This window comes from Lolium rigidum, chromosome 6 (assembly GCF_022539505.1).
Source record: "Lolium rigidum isolate FL_2022 chromosome 6, APGP_CSIRO_Lrig_0.1, whole genome shotgun sequence".
NCBI classification, from domain to species: domain Eukaryota; kingdom Viridiplantae; phylum Streptophyta; class Magnoliopsida; order Poales; family Poaceae; genus Lolium; species Lolium rigidum.
Window position 1 is genome coordinate 50,981,880 of NC_061513.1, and position 24,404 is coordinate 51,006,283.

At 42.5% G+C, this 24,404-nt stretch overlaps 1 pseudogene; it reads right to left on the bottom strand.

Moving 5' to 3' along the window:
- Positions 1-2,113: 2,113 nt before the first annotated feature.
- LOC124661369 lies at positions 2,114-4,877 on the bottom strand (annotated as a pseudogene).
- Between the last annotated feature and the right edge of the window lie 19,527 nt (positions 4,878-24,404).

Below are 24,404 nucleotides of genomic sequence, written 5' to 3' on the forward strand. Positions count from 1 at the left end.
ACTAACACAAAAAACCATATTGTAAGAATATATAGACGGAAAACTTCTAGGTACATTTTAATTTATATCTTTCTGTTCATTATTGCTATCTCTACATATTTCTATTCATTACATAATTTCAATTTGGCTCCTGGATGCATATGCTTCCTCCACCTAAAAAATATATTTTTAATTGTTTAAAATTTTAAACAAAAAATGTCTCATGTACATCTCGACAATGTATGTGCGTTCATACAGTTTTATAAAGAAAATGATATTTTTATGACCGATGACAAAATATATCTCACAGAAAGTCTTATTTTTATCACGTTTTTTTTTTACACAGCCCAAACAACAAGCTGATTTTTCATGTAAAGGCTGCGAACGTAGAATGTGAAGATATACACGTGATTTTTTTCATTTGGAATTTTAATATTTTAACATGTATCAAAGATACATTTCAAAAAAAAAAAGAGCATATGTACCAAGAGCCAAAACCCCCGTGCTCATATTAAGTTGCCACAATCAGTTTGTGTCCATACTTGGTTGAGCTTTCTTTCATATACGGAGTAGATGTGAATTGTGTTTTTTATGTGCATCAATATAATAAACTTGAAAAACATGCAGTGATTGTCGCATAGGGGAAACCAACAAGAAGGCGGTTATCAAAATCCTAACATAATCTAATGAAAATAATACTTTTATTGAAAACTCCACGTATAGATCGGATTCCCCACTCCTTCCAACACCGGCAAAGCCGACCGGAGGAGGGGGAACCGATCTATGGAGAAGGATGAACTGCGGCTAGAGTTGAGGCGGCGGCTAGGAGGAGAAAGTGTTACAGACGTCCAATAGAATCTAACTTTTATTACATTTGTGTATCCATTTCAGCTAACAGACCATATGTAGTGTTACCAATTGCCAGTTAATTACTTTTAACTGCCAGATTAATACTAATTATCAGATTAATTGCATATTAGCAAACAGGTTAATCACCATCAATTACCAGATTAATTTTATAGCAGCTAACAGGTTAATCACCATCAATTACCAGATTAACTAGGCATAGTTTCCAGGTTAACTATTGCCATATTATCAGATATAAATTGCCCGATTGATTAAGCCTAATTGCCATCTTTATTAAGCATAATTGCCTGGCTAATTAGGCTGCACGTATTCCCCCTGTATCTACTTCTATTTCTCCAACCTCGCGATTTTGGGGCCATGGAAGAGCGGAAAGCGGCTTTTCCTATACTTTACATCATTTGGCCGAACCCATCAGCACCGAACTCTGCTCCATCATCTCACCCAAGTAGCTTAAGGTCCAGGAATCCAGGATCCCACGCGCGCGTGGTTCCATGTGTTCGTTGCCGTGTGCCTCCCCGATAGGCCGGCACGTGCTCGACGGCGGCAGCTCCCCGCTCTACCTGACGAGGCGCGCTCGTTGACGGCAGCTTATCTGCTTCCAAGTGCTTGGGGCATGTGGCCTCCTCTGATGTGTGCTCGACGGCGGCGACGGCCTCCAGCGCTGCTCCGTGCTCGGCGGTGGCGAAGCCCTCCCGTGCGGCTCCGTGTTTGACGGCGGCCTCCCGCCGGCTCCGTGCTCGGCGGCGACGGCGCCATCTCGCGCTGCTCCGTGCTCGGTGACGACGAAGGCGTCCCGCGCGGACCGTGCAAGACGGCGGCCTCCCGCCGGCTGCTTGCTCGGCGGCGGCGGCGCGGCCTGCTTCTCCTCTCCTCCCTCTCGACACTGCTTCTCGTCAGGTTCCACAAAAAAGTGTTGTGTGGTGGAGGGCACTCGCGATAAGGTGGGGGTAGCAGCGTGAGGATAAAATGTGATCGCTCCCTAAGGAGAACGATGTCTTTTTTTTCTCCGCCGCACGGAAAGCGTCACGATGCGCCGCTTTTGTTTAGATTTTCCCAAGAAACTAACGCTCCCATGAAATTCAATCTAACATCCAGATAAGATTTTGTCTCCAAACATGACCCAAAATAATTTGGAATGGATTGACCACGCAAAGACAAAAAAAAAAGTATGCCCTGAAAAATACATATTTACAGTTTTATCTTTACTGCTATAACGAAATTATGAACTAAAACATATGCATAGAAGGATCAATGGAGCACGCAAATATCTGCAGCCGAGAATGTATCTTTTGATCCTGAACTGAGACGAGCAGTTTCTGCAACAAAACAAGTCTACACCTGCATCAAACATACCAACCAGCTAATGCAAAATACAGAAAACCAGACCTGGGCAAGCTAGATGGCTTAAATCCCTACATACTGCCCACAACAGATTTTATGGTCAAAAGCGGGACGAGTATACCTAAAACATGACTAGCTTAGTATTAATAGTTTCCAAATCCTACTACAAATCCTTGCAACTTCCATCAAGTTGTTTTGGTCTTCACCGCCCTTCTCTTCGACTTCCTCCATGGGATGGAGCTCTTCATCCCAATGAAGAAGAGCAGCGCCCGCAAAGGGCCAGGTTCTGAACAGATATAACAATCGAGTTATGACAAGTTCACAACACTTGATAACAGCTACCTTGATGAAATAAATCAAAGCTGCTAAGCGAGATTGGTGTGAAGAAAACCTGTGAAAACTGGGTAAATAGCTGAACAAATTGCGGCGACCCCATTTCGTAGTTGTAGAAGTCGCACATAACAGGGGTTATGAATGCAAGATAAACAAGCTGCACAAGTGAGCCACATCAAAATTCACGTGGATTAAACATCTCTTATCATGCTTTTCTAAAATAACTGTTAACATTCCTTTTAATTGAAGTCTGAGAAAGGCAACATTACCAGTAAGAATGCTCCGAGGGAGAGGTTGAGTATGAGGAATCCACCACCATAGCCTTTGAGAAACAATGTAGTGGTAGTGACAGTCTTGATCTGTAAACAGATAAAACAGAAGGCATCCAATCAGAGCTATGAACTAGGTAGTATGGATTCTTAAAGATGGAAAGACGAGTAAAATATCCATACGTGGATGTGCGGCACAGCCATTCCGGTGTTAGTAGACACTTGCTTGAGAAAGAGGTTGAATTTGGGCTCGAGAGACTTGGCAGCTGGTCCACCATCAGACCCAAACTTGCAGGCCCTGTATCACCAATCAAGATCAGTCAATTAGAAGTGCAAGCATCCAGACCAGGCTGCAATTCTATCCAACTGCCCAATTATACCCGCCAAATAGTTTTACCATCTGTTAATGCATCACACAGGAAAACGTCTCAAGTACAACTTGGAAACACATGAACATATACTTTAAATGAAACATCCTACTGATCAGAATTCTTTCTGATTTTCAAGTTGATATCATCACATGAAGGTAGAGTAGTTGAACATGAATAAGAAATAAGCCAACACTTGCTCAAACATTACTTGCAATTTATTACTATAAACACTTACTCGTGTGTTAGGCGTTGCACCGCATCTGTATATAAGAGATAAGGAAACAGCAGCAGTGTATACTTTATAGTATACCTTTGCAAGATACAGAACAAGAAAATTTCACTAAATACTATTCCAAAGCAGGAAAATAATATTATGTGGTGGGTAAAGAAGAACTGTCAATACTCTTTTAAAGATGAACATTTTTGCCCTCGAAGGAGAGATAGTTCTTTAGTCACTAGGACAAGGATTGCAAATAGATTTGAGAGCATGATCAAGACCACCCAGAGTGGTCAGCTGCACAATTGAAAGCCACTGTGCAGGAAGAAATGTTTGCCAATTGTCACATATCAAAGATTAAAAGGGAAAAATCAATTGTTGTTGGCACTTGGCAGAATGCTTGATTCAAAGCGTGGTGAATACAGCTACATATTTAATTATCAGCTGGAGATGGTAAGGAGAAATCCTGGAACAACATGTGTAGTGACGTTGCACCCAGATTATGTTTGTAATGCGAAACTAGACCGTGGCTTTATGTTTGTGATGCTAAACTGATGGCTTTCCCTTTGTTATGTTAAACTGTCATTTGTTTGCAATGCCAAACTGATGGTTTTATCTAGAGATCTCTATGTCACACTGATATTATATCTTGCTTCTCTATGCCAAATTGGTTATTATGTGCAAACTCAAAGGAAACTCAGTCAAAATTTAGAAGAAACTCTGTCAAAATTTGTGTTCATCCATTTGATACAAAGTACAGGCAAATGAAAAACATTTTCATTGATTTCAATCAAATAGCAGTGTACATCAGGGCAAAGATCACAGCTACACAGCTCCAACAACGGGTCGGCAAGGCATTGCTGTGCCCGCTACTTAACGACGGGTTAGTGCCTGGCTAACATGGCTGGTCAAAACCTGCTCCAGAACGAGGGAGGGGGGCGTTGTAACTGGTTTCTTTTGTTTAGTGGTGTTTCCTAACTACCTTTAGCCTTCAAGGTTGTAGCTTAGATTCCAGGATAAGTTTAGGGGTGCAATATGCTCTTCTCTGAAGAAGAAAAAAAAGGGTCTAATTCTGCTAATTTAACTATCCCTAATGTTTCCAATTAAAGTGCGCATCATCTCGCTAACCTACTCCAGATGAACAACAGCCGAAACTGAATCTAACATCTTATGAGCTCATGCTGGAGACCATCTAGGACAGACCGGGTTCCGACCCGAGGAGCGGGCACTCGGGGGGGAGGGGGGAGGGGCGCACGTACTCCCGGTAGGCGGAGATGATGAAGAAGGAGGCGAAGAGCACCCTCCCGACGCAGGAGAGCAACTCCATGGCTGTGATGGCTCGATGCCTCGATCCTTCCTCGCTGCGATCCCCGCGGTCCGGCCTTCTTCCTCCTTGAGTCGCTGGTCTCTCCATCCGGTCCTCAGTCGCGGCGGCGGGCGACTAGCGGCGGCGCGGCTCCGAGGTGGAAGGGGACGGTGGACCGGGTGGATTTGTTCTGTTTCGTTTTGTCTCGGTGCGGCCCTCTGCTGGATTTGGTGAATGTTGTGGATGACTAGCCTGGTTTGGACGAAATTTGGGAGAATATTTTCGCAAAATTTAACCACAAGAAAAGTGCACATACTCGCACGCCCCTTTCTAATGCGACTCGGGGAGATGGGAAAATCAACTAAGTGTCGATTCTCGAGGCTCTTCGGTTTGAAGGATTTTCAAAGATTTTTTTTTGAGGAATGGAATCCTTCTTGCGTTGATTGCTTGACTCTACAGATTTCTTTGCACTGCATCTTAATGGGAAATTTTACACTCACTCAACACTTCTCCGAAAAAGAACTTTTGCTTATGCTAATCCACATTCTCCCGAGTCAGTAAGGATTAAAGCGGGCAAAATCGGCAGAACAACCAATCTAAAAGAAACTCCCCAACCCTCCCGCACCCTCCCCAACCCTCCTGCACCCTCCCGCCGCCGTTGCCACCGGTAGCGCCGCCGGGCAAAGCCCGCGTGGCGGTGGCGGCGGTTCCCCTACTGCTGCGTGGGGCTGCGGCGGCCAGGACCTTCCTCGACGCTGGCGACGGAGGGTGGGGACAGTGGCGACTTGATCTGCGATGCAGATCTTGTCCAGGCCAATCCACTTCTTCGGCAATGGCACGCCGGGGGTGGGTGGCGGCGATGGACAGTAGGCGGAGGCCAGGTCTTCGATCTATGCCGCAACTCCTGTTGCATCTCCCCGCCTCCCGATGGCGCGAGGTGGTGCTCCTGGGCTTCTCCGCGGCACGTCGACGCCTGGGGCAGCAGCCCTAGGTTTGATGGCGGAGGCGGCCCTCTTCTTCGTTGGAGATGGCCGGCCAGAGGATGGTGTCACTACTAGGAAAAGGCCTATAGCTGCAAATATTATTGCCGGCGCACCAAAAAAGATGCCCGCCGGTGCTAAATACTACCGGCGCGCCATGTTTCGGTCGCGCCGGTGATGACCCAATACTATCAGCGTAGGAAAAAAATAGTGCGCTGGGGATAAGGCTGAACCAGGTCCGGGCCAAACTGAAAATTGCAGCTCCCCTTACCACCGGCGCACCAACATGGTGGTGCGCCGGCAGTAAGGGGAGCTGCAATTTTCAGTTCCCCACCCCCACCCCCGGACCGCCTTTTCAGTTTTCGAAAAAATAAAAGAAAATGATAGAAAATTCAAAAAATGAAATCCTTTGAAATGCCCATGTAATATGTCATCTAGGTTTAGTGAAAATTTTAAAAAATGAATTTTGATATATTATGTGAAATGGCGTCATCTTTCGGTAAAACGGGATTTCTGGTTGCATACGACCTCCGATGAAAAAAAAAATATCAAAATCTATCTACGCGAAATTTTCTATCCGAATTCAACCACCTACGGTCGTTTGGACAAAAAATGGATTCGTCAATTGAAAAACAGAAACAGAACGTTTTTCATGTTTTAGATTTTGATGAAAAAAATAAAAAATTACCCCTGGCGCACCGCCATATTGGTGCGCCGGCAGTAACTTAGGATATATATATGCCAACCCAGCCTGGCGCACCTTCTCTCTCTTCCATTTCCCCTATCTTCTCTTTTACTTCTTCTCCTCCTCCTCTCTTCCTCCCTCCGGCCACCTTCTCTTCTCCTCCACTTTTCCCCCTCTTCTACCTTCTTACCCCTCTAATCCCTCCCTCCGGCGAGCACCTCCTCAAGCTACTCACCGGAGCACCTCCTCAAGCTACTCACCGGAGCACCTCCTCAAGCTACTCACCGGCGAGAACCTCCTCAAGCATCTCGCCGGCGAGCACCTCCTCAAGCATCACCTCCTCTCACCCCTGGTCCGGCCACCTCCTCTCACCCCGACGACCACCGACGACCACCGACGACCACACCGGTAACCACCTCCTCTTTGTAAGCAGATGACCATGGTGGCGGCGGTACATCTCCAAGGCACGACCTAGAACTTGACTGACCGACCTAGAACTCGACCGACCTAGATCTAGATCTAGATCTAGATCTGCTATTTTTTGAATCCTGGAAAACATACCGCCGGCGCACTAGGCTGGTGCGCCGGCGATAATTCGAGTTACCGTCGGCGAACTAGATGGTGCACCGGCAATAAGCCTTTACCACCGGCCTGTTCCCACCGGCGGGCGCTGGTGCGCCGGCAGTAGTGCTTTTTGGTGCGCCGGCAGTAAGCCTTTCCCTAGTAGTGTGTGGTGGGTCTAACGATCCTCACCGAGTCCCGGCGGCGTGGCGGAAGGTATGGTAGCCGGCAATGGTCGGTTGGTGGCATGTTAACGCATGGCCATCCTGGTTTTCGCCGGTGGAGGGTCGGCCGACAGCAAGGTGTTGCCCATTTGCTTGGTGTCGCTGCTTTGCCTCGGCCAGCCTGGGATGGTCGGCGGCGTTGGGGCCCGACTTGAATAATGGTGGCGGTCCTATGGGTCTCTCTTGTGTGAAGATGAAGACCTCCTGAGGCATGTCCGTCTTGATCTAGCCGAAGTGATGAGTTCCGTAAGGCTCCGCCAGCGAATGTAACAGTGCACCTTATGCCCGGAGTTTGCTGGATTGGGTGTTATTCGGTCGTGCCAACCCATGTGAAGCTACGTTCGTGTTGTCATCAAGTGACATTGATCCATGGTGAAGTCGGAAAAGAGAACATCATGAACGCCGGATTGGAGGACTAGCTACGGGAGGTTCAATTCTCTACGCTGTTGAGGGACTTGTTTGATGTTCCGGGCTTCGCAAGAGTGGTATGTAAGTTGGGGCGGCAATGCGGGTGAAGTTCGGAGTCCTCGCCTTTCGGGGTGAAAATCAAGGTCTTGCCTTAATTGGTTGTGTCTGACAATAACTTTGTTGAAAGCATTATTTTGAGAGTGGAAACTATCTTCAGGATGAAAAACTAAGATCTTTGAAACTATCTTTATTGCCTACGTGGCATCCAAGTCAGCAAGCTCTAGTTTCTATCTCTGCCAAAAGAATGTCATATGGACAGAAAAATGTGAGCCTGGCACACTTTGAACCATTTGGGTTACTCTATACAAAGCCTAGCGGGTTATATGAGCGTTGTTAGTAAAGTTGGATTGCCAAAACGAGTGCATGGTGCGATCTAGTGGCCGGTTTTTTTTATGTTGATCATGTGCTGACAATACGCATTGATGCTACCTTTGTTCCATATAGAAGTCGCACCGTATACCTTTTTTTGTACGTCAAGCAGTAGCAAAATTTATAGAAAACCTATCAACGTCTAGAAAAATAAATAGAAATAATATTGAAATGATTGTGATACAGAAATGACCAGGCTCATGGCTCTGTTGTTAATTTTGTTTTTTGGCAATTTGTTGCATGTTATGGAGTAATTAGGACTTTTCTGAAATAAGTTTATTTGATAGTGCAAGAAAACAACATAAATGAAGTACACAGTAATTTGGTGGCGATGATGAAAAGCTTTACAACAAAAAAGTTTAGTTGTTTTTCTTTTGTCCTTCAAACTATATGTAACAAAAAAGGAAGGATGAATACATCAACAGGAGGGAGGTGGCGTTTTGACTCATAGAAGCAAATGCTTCCATTATACAAAATAATTAAAAAACAATTATAAAAATGTCAAAAATTTCTGACATAAATTTTTTGGTGTACATCGTGACATTCTTTGTTAGTGCACAAGTTTTCATGGAGAAACAATATTTTATGTGGCGTGTACAAAAAAGACAAAAAAATATCCTGTACGTAGTCGTGTTATAGCATCAAAATTTGTCTTTTTTACGGGCAGCCACAATTTTTTTTAGTTTCTTTTGAAAACTTGTGCACGAACATAAAATGTGTAGATGTACATGAAATTTTTTACTTTAGAATTTTTTGAAACTTCGAAATGTAGATTCACAGAGCAAATGCTCCTATGAGCCAAAGTGAATATCCCCAACAGGAGTACTTATTTATTGTATTGAGTATTCATTGCTACACCCTCCGTTACTAAATGCAAGACATTTTGGGGAGCTCAATTTAAACTCCCAAGAAATCTTATATTTAGGAAACACTAGACCATGAATGCGCACGTTGTTGCACCCGTTCATATTTAAAAAAAAAAGATTTAGCGTAAGTGTATATACAATTTTTTCTTTCTTCAAATAAAATATTAGAGAATTAGTCCCTCAATTTTAAAATTCTTGTCGTGTGGTCTTAGTTAAAATTAGAACTAACAAGATGATACGAATTATGAAATGGAGTGTACTTTTTATGTGGGTATAATGGGCTGCAGCTGGCTTCTGACTGGGCCTTAATAGTTTGGTCTGTGAACGTATTTTTGAAGTTTAAAGCAAATATGATATATGTCCAATAGGAAACATGTGACCGCTTGAATAATTCAAGATAGAAAAATATGAACCTCGGTAACCGTCCTTCCCATAAACTGAATTTAAAGCAAATAGTACCGTGGACATCATGAAACATGTGAAGTTTGAATTGTGCAAGATAGAATATCTCAATATAGGTCGTAGGTCCTAATTGTGACTTCTTAGAACTGACAACATAAATGCGAACATTTTCTATCTTGTATTTGCAAACAGAGCTTGGCTCTGGTGGTTAGGTCCCTTGTGGAGAAATCAGCCCACCTAGATTCAAGTCCTAGACTTGGCATGGGTGTTTGCATTTAACTGGATTTATTCCAGGATTTAGCCGGTAATATGCTTTCAGTGGTAGGTGACGTGCCCGTCAACAGCAAGGCGTCAGTGGTGACTTCGTCAACCTCAAGATATGCCGGCTCAGTCCCTCGGAGGTACTCATAGGGGTAGGGTATGCGTGCATGCGTTCATAGGGTATTTGTACGTGCGTGTTTGTGAGCGTCTGCGTTGTACTGTGTTCTAAAAAAAAGGTTGCATATGACATTTGACATGTGCCAAGTTGTAATACTTCATATCCATGAGTTCCAGTACTGACTTGGGTGAAATATACATAACATAGAACACCTGAAAATAAATTCAGGAATATAATCAGATCAGTCTCATTACCAGACCTCATTGCCATCACCAAAGCAACCACATCTTCTATAGTAGCACAACCAAACCTGAATGTGGACAACTATAATATAGGAGTTTAAACATAATCATCCATCCACTATCATCAATGGTAATTTAGAAAGTAAGTTTCTTACCCGCTCCATTCATTAGGATCCAGACTTTTAACCTGCAAGCGTAAACTACTACAGATTAGATAGACAAGACGAACATGGATAAACAAAATCTTGTCGTAATCAGCTTTCATTTTTTTCGTTTTGAAAGAACGAATGCTAACAGTACTACCAGTTCTAACAAAATGGTCCTCTAGTTTGGCTCTGTCACATTACGTGTATGGTGTTGTTTTAGCAATATCTTTCGGATAATTTTACCCCTGCTAGATTGTTTCATATATCTGTCAGATAAGCCATGAATATCCTTGACATTTTTGTAACAAGATTAAATAGTTACAATTTGGACCACATGAAGCGAGCTGTTCCACATTCACGGCAGATCCAAACCAACCGCATGAGGCTGCTACCTAGCCAAAAGCTATGGATACCAGCGAGGTTATAAAGGGGAGATCGAACCTCAAAATTGAATCCATGGAAGATTTTTGGTCATAAATCCTTACCGAGATGGCAAAGCAACACATGCTATGGAGAAAATATAGAGGAAGAACAATGGTGAAAATCAACAAATGATTCCAAAATCTAGATTCCAAGAGTTTCTCTCACTTAGAGGAGGAATTGATTCGTGGAGATTGTAGATCTAGATCACCTCTTTCAAATACCTCAAGAAAATGTAAGAATCATGGGAGGAAGAAGGGATCCCATATATAGTCCAAAGATAAAGCTAGCCGTTTGAGGACAAAGTCGGGCAACTCGGCAGCCAGCTTGGCAGGGTCATGCTAGAGACCGGACCGACCGGCAACACATCCGGCAGGCCTGGCTAGGGACCGGGCTACCCGGCAGCAGCACCCGGTAGGCCGGGCTATATGCCATGCTACCCGGTAGCAGCACCCGGCAGGCCAGGTTCTACGTCGGCTTGCTAGACTTTGCTCAAAAGACCTCTTTTCTCTGAGAACTTAAAACTCTCTCACGATGTTCCCGAACTCCGATTGAGATGAAGCCGGTTTTGATGGAAAGATAACGATGAATAGAACCTCAATTTTTTTTTGGAAATATTGAGACTCCTCACATAATGCTTTTAGATGATTTTAGAGAGGGAGCTTCCCAACATCAAGAAACAGTAAAGACATCGAAACTCGAAAACGCAATAGAAGATGCATACGGATTCCGTTTTCGATGAACTTCGGCTTGTTGAAATTCTAGCAACAAGCTCAAGAAACTCACACAGATAAACACCGAGAAGCAACAATAATATAGGGATGCAAAGTATGCAAAAGGATTGAGCTCCTTAAGAAGATGCGATCAAGTTACTCAACTAAAAGTCCCTCTTGATAGTGCAGCTATCTATCATATAACCCGGTCTCCCAACAACCACCTTGAGAACGGTAAAAGGGAAACCTAGCAAGGCCATACCTTTTCCTTATGCATCCCGCTTGATCTTGACAACAATGCTTCAAACTCCACTCAAGATGCAAAGCCTCACTTGATCGTTGTTTCTTCGTGAAGACTCACAATTGCTCCCACATACGCAACTATGGGACCAGATCCATTGAGACACATCTTCACATATCTATTATCACCAAATGGACGGCAAGCTTCAAGCATGATATCTTTGATATTCTCATCTTGAACTTGCCCTTCTCAACCTTGATGACATCCAAGCTTCATGCCATCCTCTCATGGGCTATATGAGATCATACTCTTGATGCATGCCCATAGCAAGATACCTAACCCACATAGACAACACAAATGCACATATATAGCGGGTTAGCTCATGAAGCATAATTGATAAGGCTTACCACCCACAAGATCACTGATGGCGCGTGAGACACACGTCTGTTGGGAACCCCAAGAGGAAGGTGTGATGCGTACAGCAGCAAGTTTTCCCTCAGTAAGAAACCAAGGTTATCGAACCAGTAGGAGATGAAGGCCACGTGAAGGTTGTTGGCGGAGGAGTGTAGTGCGGCGCAACACCGGGGATTCCGGCGCCAACGTGGAACCTGCACAACACAATCAAAATACTTTGCCCCAACTTAACAGTGAGGTTGTCAATCTCACCGGCTTGCTGTAAACAAAGGATTAAACGTATGGTGTGGAAAATGATGTTTGTTTGCGAAGAACAACATAGAACAGAGTTTGCAGTAGATTGTATTTCAGATGTAAAAGAATGGACCGGGGTCCACAGTTCACTAGTGGTGTCTCTCAAATAAGAAATAACATGTTGGGTGAACAAATTACAGTTGGGCAATCGACAAATAGAGAGGGCATAACAATGCACATACATATCACGATGTCTAATATGAGATTTAATCAGGGCATTACGACAAAGTACATAGACCGCTATCAAGCATGCATCTATGCCTAAAAAGTCCACCTTCGGGTTAGCATTTGCACCCCTTCCAGTATTAAGTTGCAAACAACAGACAATTGCATTAAGTATGGTGGGTAATGTAATCAACACAAATATCTTTAGACAAAGCATTGATGTTTTATCCCTAGTGGCAACAGCACATCCACAACCTTAGAACTTTTTGTCACTGTCCCAGATTCAATGGAGGCATGAACCCACTATCGAGCATAAATACTCCCTCTTGGATTCACAAGTATCAACTTGGCCAGAGCCTCTACTAGCAACGGAGAGCATGCAAGAACATAAACAACACATATATGATAGAACAATAATCAACTTGACATTGTATTCCATATTCATCGGATCCCAACAAACACAACATGTAGCATTACAAATAGACGATCTTGATCATGATAGGCAGCTCACAAGATCTAACATGATAGCACAATGAGGAGAAGACAACCATCTAGCTACTGCTATGGACCCATAGTCCAAGGATGAACTACTCACACATCAGTCCGGAGGCGATCATGGTGATGTAGAGTCCTCCGGGTGATGATTCCCCTCTCCGGCAGGGTGCCGGAGGCGATCTCTTGAATCCCCCGAGATGGGATTGGCGGCGGCGGCGTCTCTGGAACTTTTTCCGTATCGTGGCTCTCGGTAATAGGGTTTTCGCGATGGAGAGTATAAGTAGGCGGAAGGGCATAGTCGGGAGGCTCGCGAGGGGCCCACACCTTAGGGCAGCGCGGGCCCCCCCTTGGCCACGCCGCCTTGTGGTGTCGCCACCTCGTGGCCCCACTTCGTATCTCCTTCGGTCTTCTGGAAGCTCCGTGGAAAAATAAGACCCTGGGCGTTCGTTTCGTCCAATTTCGAGAATATTTCCTGTGTAGGATTTCTGAAACCAAAAACAACACAAAACAGGAACTGGCGCTTCGGCATCTCGTTAATAGGTTAGTGCCGGAAAATGCATATAAATGATGTAAAGTGTGTATAAAACATGTGAGTATTATCATTAAACTAGCATGGAACATAAGAAATTATAGATACGTTTGAGACGTATCAAGCATCCCCAAGCTTAGTTCCTACTCGCCCTCGAGTAGGTAAACGATAACAAGGATAATTTCTGAAGTGACATGCTATCATAATCTTGATCAATACTATTGTAAAGCATATGAGATGAATGAAGTGATTCGAAGCAATGGTAAAGACAATGACTTAAACAACTGAATCATATAACAAAGACTTTTCATGAATAGTACTTTCAAGACAAGCATCAGTAAGTCTTGCACAGGAGTTAACTCAAAAAGCAATAGATTCTTAGTAGAAAATTTTGAAGCAACACAAAGGAAGATATAAGTTTCAGCAGTTGCTTTCAACTTCAACATGTTTATCTCATGGATATATCTCATGGATAATTGTCAACACAAAGTAATATGATGAATGCAAATAAGCAAGTATGTAGGAATCAATGCACACAGTTGACACAAGTGTTTGCTCCTAAGATAGAAAGAAGTAGGTAAACTGACTCAACATAAAGTAAAAGAATGGACCCTTCGCAGAGGGAAGCATGGATTACTGTTTTTGTGCTAGAGCTTTTCATTTTGAAAACATAGAAAGAATTTTGTCAACGGTAGTAATAATTCATATGTGTTATGCATAAGATGTCCTATAAGTTGCAAGCCTCATGCATAGAATACCAATAGTGCTTGCACCTTGTCCTAATTAGCTTGGATTTTCATGGATTATCATTGCATAACATATGTTTCAACCAAGTGTCACAAAGGGCTACCTCTATGTCACCTGTACAAAGGTCCAAGGAGATAGATCGCATTTGATTTCTCGTTTTTGATAGATCTCAACTAAGGACATCCATACCGGGACAACATAGACAACAGATAATGGACTCCTCTTTAATGCTTAAGCATTCAACAACAGATAATATTCTCATAAGAGATTTGAGGATTAATGTCCAAAACTGAAACTTCCACCATGATTCATGGCTTTGGTTAGCGGCCCAATGTTCTTCTCTAACAATATGCATACTCAAACCATTTGATCATGATAAATCACCCTTACTTCAGACAAGACGAACATGCATAACAACTCGCATGATATTCAACAAAGGTGTAATAGTTGATGGCATCCCCAGAAACATGGTTACCGCTCAACAAGCAACTTATAAGAAATAAGACACATAAGCTACATATTCAATACCACAATAGTTTTTAAGGCTATTTTCCCATGAGCTATGTATTGCAAAGACAAGGAATGAAATTTTAAAGGTAGCACTCAATTAATTTACTTTGGAATGGTAGAGAAATACCACGTAGTAGGTAGGTATGATGGACACAAATGGCATAGTTTTTGGCTCAAGGATTTGGATGCACGAGAAGTATTCCCTCTCAGTACAAGGCTTTGGCTAGCAAGGTTGTTTGAAGCAAACACAAGTATGAACCGGTACAGCAAAACTTACATAAGAACATATTGCAAGCATTATAAGACTCTACACTATCTCCTTGTTGTTCAAACACTTCACCAGAAAATATCTAGATTTTAGAGAGACCAATCATGCAAACCAAATTTCAACAAGCTCTATGGTAGTTCTTCATTAATAGGTACAAAGTACATGATGCAAGAGCTTAAACATGATCTATTTGAGCACAACAATTGCCAAGTATCAAATTATTCAATACATTATACCAATTACCACATGAAGCATTTTCTGTTTCCAACCAAATAACAATGAACGAAGCAGTTTCAACCTTCGCCATGAACATTAAAAGTAAAGCTAAGAACACCAGTGTTCATATGAACGAGCGGAGCGTGTCTTTCTCCCACACAAGGAATGCTAGGATCCGATTTTATTCAAACAAAAACAAAAACATACAAACGCTCCAAGTAAAGCACATACGATGTGACGGAATAAAAATATAGTTTCACTAGAGGTGACCTGAGAAGTTGTCGATGAAGAAGGGGATGCCTTGGGCATCCCCAAGCTTAGATGCTTGAGTCTTCTTGAAATATGCAGGGATGAACCACGGGGGCATCCCCAAGCTTAGACTTTTCACTCTTTTTGATCATATTGTATCATCCTCCTCTCTTGATCCTTGAAAACTTCCTCCACACCAAACTCAAAACAAACTCATTAGAGGGTTAGTGCATAATCAAAAATTCACATATTCAGAGGTGACATAATCATTCTTAACACTTCTGGACATTGCACAAAGCTACTGAAAGTTAATGGAACAAAGAAATCCATTCAACATAGCAAAAGAGGCAATGCGAAATAAAAGGCAGAATATGTCAAAACAGAACAGTTCGTAAAGACGAATTTTTCAGGGGCACTTAACTTGCTCAGATGAAAAAGCTCAAATTGAATGAAAGTTGCGTACATATCTGAGGATCACACACGAAAATTGGCAGATTTTTCTGAGTTACCTACAGAGAGGTCTACTCAAATTCGTGACAGCAAGAAATCTGTTTCTGCGCAGTAATCCAAATCTAGTATTAACCTTACTATCAAAGACTTTACTTGGCACAACAATGCAATAAAATAAAGATAAGGAGAGTTTGCTACAGTGGTAACAATTTCCAAGACTCAAATATAAAACAAAAGTGCAAAAGTAAAATAATGGGTTGTCTCCCATAAGCGCTTTTCTTTAACGCCTTTCAGCTAGGCGCAGAAAGTGTGAATCAAGTATTATCGAGCGATGAAACATCAACATCATAATTTGTTCTAATAATAGAAAATCAAAAGATAACTTCATTCTATTTCTAGGGAAGTGTTCCATACCTTTCTTGAGAGGAAATTGATACTTAATATTCCCTTCCTTCATATCAATAATAACACCAACGGTTCAAAGAAAAGGTCTTCCCAAAATAATGGGACAAGATGCATTGCATTCAATATCCAAGACAACAAAATCAACGAGGACAAGGTTATTGTTAACCGTAATGTGAACATTATTAATCCTCCCCAAAGGTTTCTTTATAGAATTATCAGCGAGATTAACTTCCAAATAACAATTTTTCAATGGTGGCAAGTCAAGCATATCATAGAGTTTCTTAGGTATAACAGAAATACTTGCACCAAGATCACATAAAGCATTACAATCAAAATCATTGACCCTCATTTTAATGATGGGCTCCCAACCATCTTCCAACTTTCTAGGAATAGAAGTTTTCAAGTTTTAATTTATCTTCTCGAGCTTTTATGAGAGCATTTGTAATATGTTTTGTAAAGGCCAAATTTATAGCACTAGCATTAGGACTTCTAGCAAGTTTTTGTAAGAACTTAATAACTTCAGAGATATGACAATCATCAAAATCTAAACCATTATGATCTACAGCAATGGGATCATTGTCCCCAATATTTTGAAAAATTTCAGCAGTTTTATCACAAACAGTTTCAGCAGTTTTAGCAGTTTCAGGCAATTTTGCACGCTTTGCACTAGGAGTAGAAACATTGCCAACACCAATTACTTTACCATTGATAGTAGGAGGTTTAGCAACATGTGAAGCATCAACATTACTAGTGGTGGTAATAGTCCAAACTTTAGCTACATTATTCTCTTTAGCTAGTTTTTCCTCTCTTTCCCACCTAGCATGCAATTCAGCCATCAATCTAATATTTTCATTAATTCGAACTTGGATGGCGTTTGCTGTAGCAAATGACTTAATATCTTTATCTTCTTTAGGCATAGCTTTCAATTTTAAAAGATCAACATCAGCGACAAGACTATCAACCTTAGAAGCAAGAACATCAATTTTACCAAGCTTTTCTTCAACAGATTTGTTAAAAGCAGTTTGTGTACTAATGAATTCTTTAAGCATGACTTCAAGACCAGAGGGTACACTCCTACTATTGTTGTATGAATTACCATAAGAATTACCATAACCATTACCATTATTAGAAGGATATGGCCTATAGTTGTTACCAGAATTATTCCTATAAGCATTGTTGTTGAAATTATTACTTTTAATGAAGTTCACATCAACATGCTCTTCTTGAGCAACCAATGAAGCTAAAGGAACATTATTAGGATCAATATTAGATCTACCATTCACAAGCATAGACATAATAGCATCAATCTTATCACTCAAGGAGGAGGTTTCTTCAACAGAATTTACCTTCTTACCTTGTGGAGCCCTTTTAGTGTGCCATTCAGAGTAATTTATCATCATATCATCAAGAAGCTTTGTTGCGGCGCCTAAGGTGATGGACATAAAGGTACCTCCAGCAGCTGAATCCAATAGGTTCCGCGAAGAAAAATTCAATCATGCATAGAAGGTTTGGCTGATCATTCAAGTAGTTAGTCCATGGGTAGGGCAATTCTTTACCAAAGATTTCATTCTTTCCCATGCTTGAGCAACATGTTCATTATCCAATTGCTTAAAATTCTTTATGCTACTTCTCAAAGATATAATTTTAGCGGGAGGATAATATCTACCAATGAAAGCATCCTTACATTTAGTCCATGAATCAATACTATTCTTAGGCAAAGATAGCAACCAATCTTTAGCTCTTCCTCTTAAGTAGAAAGGAAACAATTTCAGTTTTATAATGTCTCCATCTACATCCTTATACTTTTGCATTTCACAAAGTTCAACAAAATTATTAAGATGGGCAGCAGTATCATCAGAACTAACACCAGAAAATTTCTCTCTCATAACAAGATTTAGTAAAGCAGGTTTAATTTCATAAAATTCTGCTGTAGTAGCAGGTGGAGCAATAGGTGTGCATAGGAAATCATTATTATTTATGCTAGTGAAGTCACACAACTTAGTATTCTCAGGAGTACCCATTTTAGCAGTAGTAAATAAAGCAAACTAAATAAAGTAAATGCAAGTAACTAATTTTTTTGTGTTTTCGATATAAAGAACGCAAACAAGACAGTAAATAAAATAAAGGAAGTAACTAATTTTTTTGTATTTTTGATGTAGAGAAAGCAAACAAAGCAGTAAATGAAATAAAGTAAAGCAAGACAAAAACAAAGTAAAGAGATTGGATGTGGGAGACTCCCCTTGCAGCGTGTCTTGATCTCCCCGGCAACGGCGCCAGAAAAATTGCTTGATGGCGCGTGAGACACACGTCTGTTGGGAACCCCAAGAGGAAGGTGTGATGCGTACAGCAGCAAGTTTTCCCTCAGTAAGAAACCAAGGTTATCGAACCAGTAGGAGATGAAGGCCACGTGAAGGTTGTTGGCGGAGGAGTGTAGTACGGCGCAACACCAGGGATTCCGGCGCCAACGTGGAACCTCCACAACACAATCAAAATACTTTGCCCCAACTTAACGGTGAGGTTGTCAATCTCACTGGCTTGCTGTAAACAAAGGATTAAACGTATGGTGTGGAAAATGATGTTTGTTTGCGAAGAACAACAGAGAACGGAGTTTGCAGTAGATTGTATTTCAGATGTAAAAGATTGGACCGGGGTCCACAATTCACTAGTGGTGTCTCTCCAATAAGAAATAACATGTTGGGTGAACAAATTACAGTTGGGCAATTGACAAATAGAGAGGGCATAACAATGCACATACATATCACGATGACTAATATGAGATTTAATCAGGGCATTACGACAAAGTACATAGACCGCTATCCAGCATGCATCTATGCCTAAAAAGTCCACCTTCGGGTTAGCATCCGCACCCCTTCCAGGTATTAAGTTGCAAACAACGAGACAATTGCATTAAGTATGGTGCGTAATGTAATCAACACAAATATCCTTAGACAAAGCATTGATGTTTTATCCCTAGTGGCAACAGCACATCCACAACCTTAGAACTTTACGTCACTTGTCCCGGATTCAATGGAGGCATGAACCCACTATCGAGCATAAATACTCCCTCTTGGAGTCACAAGTATCAACTTGGCCAGAGCCTCTACTAGCAACGGAGAGCATGCAAGAACATAAACAACACATATATGATAGATCAATAATCAACTTGACATTGTATTCCATATTCATCGGATCCCAACAAACACAACATGTAGCATTACAAATAGACGATCTTGATCATGATAGGCAGCTCACAAGATCTAACATGATAGCACAATGAGGAGAAGACAACCATCTAGCTACTGCTATGGACCCATAGTCCAAGGATGAACTACTCACACATTAGTCCGGAGGCGATCATGGTGATGTAGAGTCCTCCGGATGATGATTCCCCTCTCCGGCAGGGTGACGGAGGCGATCTCCTGAATCCCCCGAGATGGGATTGGCGGCGGCGGCGTCTCTGGAACTTTTTCCGTATCGTGGCTCTTGGTAATAGGGTTTTCGCGACGGAGATTATAAGTAGGCGGAAGGGCAGAGTCGGGAGGCTCGCGAGGGGCCCACACCATAGGGCGGCGCGGCCCCCCCTTGGCCGCGCCGCCTTGTGGTGTCGCCACCTCGTGGCCCCACTTCGTATCTCCTTCGGTCTTCTGGAAGCTCCGTAGAAAAATAAGACCCTAGGCGTTCGTTTCGTGCAATTCCGAGAATATTTCCTGTGTAGGATTTCTGAAACCAAAAACAACACAAAACAGGAACTGACGCTTCGGCATCTCGTTAATAGGTTAGTGCCGGAAAATGCATATAAATGATGTAAAGTGTGTATAAAACATGTGAGTATTATCATAAAACTAGCATGGAACATAAGAAATTATAGATACGTTTGAGACGTATCAATCACATGATACAAAGTGGTGCAATCTTTATGCTTTATGTGTTGACCAACTTGAATTCAATCTTCAATCTTAGTCTTGGTCAACCTTGTATCTCTTCATGCTATATCATAATATCTTGATCATTTATTGCTTAGCACATAAGCTAGAGCATGGAAAACTTGAGTTCCACACAAGAACTCCATCTTCATTTCTTCTTCTTGATCATATTCTTCTCTCCAAATTGATGATCTTGGTGCCAATACCAAAGGGTATAACATTATATTCATGGCATCCACACTTGAATCCAACATATGGACTTCAAGAAATTCCTATGGAATATGCATTCATACAAACACAATGACAACATTAGTCCATAGAGGATTGTCATTAATTACCAAAAACACACTTACACTACTAGGAAAAGGCCTATAGCCGCAAATCTTATTGCCGGCGCACCAAACACATCATATGCTGTGGAGATTCCGACTTGGTGGCACAACAAGTAGCCGGAACCTGGAACGCCAGAAACTCCGTCATGGCGGCTTACAGAGAAGAAGTTGATGAGATCGCCAAGTGCTTCCTCGGATATGAAGTCAAGTACGTCAGGAGAGATGATAACACAACGGCAGATATGTTGTCCAAGCTCGGATCCGGCAGGAAACCCATTCCCCCCGGAATATTCCTTGAGCACTTACGGATACCCTCGGTGAAGGACGCTAACCCGGAAAACCCAGATGTGGCAGTATTTCCGGCTAAGGAGGTGATGGTAATCACTCCGGTGATGGCGTGTAAGGCACATGTCCGTTGGGAACCCCAAGAGGAAGGTGTGATGCGCACAGTAGCAAGTTTCCGTCAGTAAGAAACCAAGGTTATCGAACCAGTAGGAGTCAAGGAGCACGTGAAGGTTGTTGGTGGCGGAGTGTAGTGCGGCGCAACACCGGGGATTCGGCGCCAACGTGGAATCCGCACAACACAATCAAAGTACTTTGCCCCAACGTAACGGTGAGGTTGTCAATCTCACCGGCTTGCTGTAAACAAAGGATTAGATGTATAGTGTGGATGATGATGATTGTTTGCGAAGAACGAGTAAAGAACAATTGCGATAGATTGTATTTTAGATGTAAAGAATTGGACCGGGGTCCACGGTTCACTAGTGGTGTCTCTCCCATAAGATAAACGAGATGTTGGGTGAACAAATTACGGTTGGGAAATTGACAAATAAAGAAGGCATAACAATGCACATACATATATCATGATGAGTACTATGAGATTTAATCGGGGCATTACGACAAAGTACATAGACCGCTATCCAGACATGCATCTATGCCTAAAAAGTCCACTTTCGAGGTTATCATCCGAACCCCTTCCGAGTATTAAGTTGCAAACAACGGACAATTGCATTAAGTATGGTGCGTAATGTAATCAACACAAATATCTTTAGACAAAGCATCGATGTTTTATCCCTAGTGGCAAAATCACATCCACAACCTTAGAACTTTACGTCACTCGTCCCAGATTTAATGGAGGCATGAACCCACTATCGAGCATAAATACTCCCTCTTGGAGTCACAAGTATCAACTTGGCCGGAGCCTCTACTAGCAACGGAGAGCATGCAAGAACATAAACAACATATATGATAGATTGATAATCAACTTGACATAGTATTCAATATTCATCGGATCCCAACAAACACAACATGTAGGATTACAAATAGATTATCTTGATCATGATAGGCAGCTCACAAGATCTAACATGATAGCACAATGAGGAGAAGACAACCATCTAGCTACTGCTATGGACCCATAGTCCAGGGGTGAACTACTCACACATCGATCCGGAGGCGATCATGGCGATGAAGAGACCTCCGGGAGATGATTCCCCTCTCCGGCAGGGTGCCGGAGGCGATCTCCTGAATCCCCCGAGATGGGATTGGCGGCGGCGGCGTCTCTGTAAGGTTTTCCGTATCGTGGCTTGATGTCTACGGGAGCTTCTATTCTTGTAGACAGTGTTGGGCCTCCAAGAGCAGAGGTTTGTAGAACAGCAGCAAGTTTCCCTTAAGTGGATCACCCAAGGTTTATCGATCTCAGGGAGGAAGAGGTCAAAGATATCCCTCTCATGCAACCCTGCAACCACAAAGCAAGAAGTCTCTTGTGTCCCCAACACACCTAATAGGTGCACTAGTTCGGCGAAGAGATAGTGAAATACAGGTGGTATGAATATATATAAGCAGTAGCAACGACACCAGAAAAGTGCTTTGCCCAGGACAGTAAACAAGCAGTAGTAACGCAGTAAAACAGTAAACAAACGGAGATTCGATGCTTGGAAGCAAGGCCCAGGGATCCTGCTTTCACTAGTGGACACTCTCAACAATGATCACATAATAGGACTACTCTACACTCTTTTGTTGGATGATGAACACCGCTAAGCGTGTAGGATTACACGAACCCTCAATGCCGGAGTTAACAAGCTCCACAATATTCAATGTTCATATTTAAATAACCTTAGAGTGTAAGATAGATCAACACAATTACACCAAGAACTAACATAGCATGCACACTTGTCACCATCACACTATGTAGGAGGAATAGATCACATCAATACCATCATAGCAATAGTTAACTTCATAATCTACAAGAGATCATAATCATAGCCTACGCCAAGTACTAACACGGATGCACACACTTGTCACCATTACACCGTGCGGGAGGAATAAAACTACTTTAATAACATCACTAGAGTAGCACATAGAATAGTAGTGATACAAAACTCATATGAATCTCAATCATGTAAAGCAGCTCATGAGATTATTGTATTGAGGTACATGGGAGAGAGATGAACCACATAGCTACAGCGGAGCCCTCAGCCTCAGGGGTGGATTACTCCCTCCTCATCATGGAGGCAGCGATGGCGGTGAAGATGGCGGTGAAGACGGCGGTGGAGATGGCTCCGGGGGCAATTCCCCGTCACAGCAGGGTGCCGGAACAGAGTTCTGTCCCCCGAATTGGAGTTTCGCGACGGTGGCGGCGCCCACGGAGTCTTTCTGGAGTTTCGTCAATTGGTACTGCGTTTTTAGGTCGAAAGGGGTTTTATAGGCGAAGAGGCGGCGCAGGAGGGCTGACAGGGTGGCCTCACCCTAGGCCGGCGCGGCCAGGGTCTGGCTCGCATGGCCCTATGGTGTGGGGCCCCTGGCTCTCCTCCGACTCTCCTTCGGTGTTCTGGAGCCTTCCGGGAAAAATAGGAGGTTTGGCGTTGATTTCGTCCAATTCCGAGAATATTGCCCGAACAGCCTTTCCGGAACCAAAAACAACAGAAAATAACAACTGGCCTTTCGGCATCTCGTCAATAGGTTAGTTCCGGAAAACGCATAATAATGACATAAAGTGTGAACAAAACATGTCGGTATTGTCATAAAACAAGCATGGAACATCAGAAATTATAGATACGTTGGAGACGTATCATGGCTCTCGGTACTGGGGGTTTCGCGACGAAGGCTTTAAGTAGGCGGAAGGGCAGGTCAGGAGGCGTCACGGGGGCCCCACACGCTAGGGCCGCGCGGGCCCCCTCTAGGCCGCGCCGCCCTAGTGTGGCGGCGCCCCGTGGCCCCACTTCGTATCTCCTCCGGTCTTCTGGAAGCTTCGTGGAAAAATAAGCCCCTGGGCGTTGATTTCGTCCAATTCCGAGAATCTTTCCTTACTAGGATTTCTGAAACCAAAAACAGCAACTGGCTCTTCGGCATCTCGTCAATAGGTTAGTGCCGGAAAATGCATAATAATGACATATAATGTGTATAAAACATGTGAGTATCATCATAAAAGTAGCATGGAACATAAGAAATTATAGATACGTTTGGGACGTATCAAGCATCCCCAAGCTTAGTTCCTACTCGCCCTCGAGTAGGTAAACGATAACAAAGATAATTTCGAAGTGACATGCTATCATAATCTTGATCCTACTATTGTAAAGCATATGAGATGAATGCAGCGATTCGAAGCAATGATGAAGATAACGAGTAAACAAATGAATCATATAGCAAAGACTTTTCATGAATAATACTTTCAAGACAAGCATCAATAAGACTTGCATAAGAGTTACTCATAAAGCAATAAATTCTTAGTAAAGGCATTGAAGCAACACAAATGAAGATACAAGTTTCAGCGGTTGATTTCAACTTCAACATGTATATCTCATGGATAATTGTCAACACAAAGTAATATAACAAGTGCAATAGGTAAACATGTAAGAATCAATGCACACAGTTGATACAAGTGTTTGCTTCTGAGATAGAAAGAAGTAGGTAAACTGACTCAACAATAAAGTAGAAGATAGGCCCTTCGCAGAGGGAAGCATGGATTACTATATTTGTGCTAGAGCTTTTCATTTTGAAAACAAGAAATAATTTTGTCAACGGTAGTAATA